General features: G+C 47.4%; 1 protein-coding gene across 1 annotated transcript in view; it reads left to right on the plus strand.

Moving 5' to 3' along the window:
* DNAH9 (dynein axonemal heavy chain 9) overlaps positions 1 to 1,719 on the plus strand; it is a 200,242-nt gene that overhangs the window by 73,526 nt on the left and 124,997 nt on the right. The window lies entirely within an intron of this gene.

Consider the following 1,719-nt stretch of genomic DNA (forward strand, 5'->3'; position numbering starts at 1 on the left):
TCTGTGCAGGGCCAGGAGTTGGACTCGATGATCCTTGTGGGTCCCTTCCAACTGAGCATATTCTGGGATTCTGTGATATTTGATATTATTGTCTCAAGAAGCCTCAGCACAGCAGAGAGGGCTTTGTAACCAGTTTCTGGCCTTCCTGGCGAGGAGGAGAAGCTGAGAGCTGAGAGATTTGGCTGAAATGCAACCTGAGGACTCTCCAGGCAGCAGGATAACTGGACTGACGTGGCACAGGACAAGGGATTCTCCACCCTCTCTTTTTCTTTGTTTTCTTTTTAATGTTGGCACCACATCTGTCCCAGATGCAGTGGCCCATGGCCATGTGTCCCTCGTGCATCCCAGACATAGATGTTATGGCTTCTCCTGGAAGCTCACCACCCACGGAGGACCCCATTGCTCCAAGGGGATGCAGCTGGTTGTGTTGGTGGAAGAGCGTGGTCACTGTTGAGGAGTGAGGAGGGTGGGTTTGCAAAGTGAGAAAAGGGGAGATGTTCAGTGAGTAAGTGATTTCAGATTTAGGAGGTGTGGATTTTCTTGCCCCTGAAGCCTTACACGTACTTGCATCAAAAACACAACAGCTTTTGTGGCATGGGGGGTCTTCAGACTCAGTCCCTTTAGAGGGACTCCAGAGGGACCGAGTAATTTTTAATTTTCATTTTAACCAGTTTAAGGCTCAATGGTTTTCTCCTTCCTCCCTTTTATTTGTCAGCTCTTCTCACTATTTTTTTTTTCAGAAATAAATAGAATACTTTGGCAACTGTAATGACAGATGTGAAACCCAAACAATCTGAGCCATGGACCAGTGAGCTGAGAGGGCCTGCTTTACATTGCTTTCAATGCATTTTATATTTAATGTAAAAATAATTAGATGTTAGGAATAAAAGCTGTCTGTTTAATTCATGCCATTGAAAACCCTGTGTGCTGTTAATAGGCTTAGTATAGGCAACACCTCTTTGAAATATAATTCTTCTATGCATTTTAATAGAGTTCATAGTAAACATACTGTGCTAAGCAGACAGCAACTGATATTTCCTGCAGGCAGAATGCACCTAATTAAAATTAATTGATTTAAAAAAACACCACCACTATCGTTTCCAAACTATTTTTCCTTCTTGACAAAGCACCCATGGTGTGGGGTCAGGATGAAAAAGCTGCACGTCTGGGCTGGGCCTGACCTTGGATGGTCCCTGTGCTGAGAGCAGGACCCCCAGCCCAGCCAGGAGGAGGTTGGGAGGAGGGTCAAAATGGGTGTGATGAGTATAAATATTCAAAAGAATGTGGGGAATAGGCACCCCCACAGTGTGGGCAGCAGGTGAGGAAGGTGATTCTACCCCTCTCCTCTGCTTTTGTAAGACCCCACCTGTTGGACTGTGTCCAGCTCTGGGGTCCCCAGCATGGGAAGGACCTAAAGCTGTTGCAGCCAGTCTGGAGGAGGCCACAAAGATGATCAGAGGGCTGGAACAGCTCTGCTGTGAGGAAAGGCTGAGAGAATTAGGATTGTTCAGCCTGGAGAAGAGAAGGCTCCAGGGAGACAGGGTGCAGCCTTCCAGTGCCTGAATGGAGAGGGACTTTGCACAAGGGTGTGTAGTGATAGAACAAGGAGGAATGGCCATAAACTGAAAGACAGCAGGGTTAGATGGGATACTGGGAAGAAATTCTTCCCTGTGAGGGTGGGGAGGCCCTGGCACAGGTTGCCCAGAGAAGCTGTGGCTG

The sequence above is a fragment of the Manacus vitellinus genome, unplaced genomic scaffold (genome assembly GCF_001715985.3).
Source record: "Manacus vitellinus isolate BGI_N305 unplaced genomic scaffold, ASM171598v3 scaffold_24_pilon, whole genome shotgun sequence".
Lineage (NCBI taxonomy): Eukaryota > Metazoa > Chordata > Aves > Passeriformes > Pipridae > Manacus > Manacus vitellinus.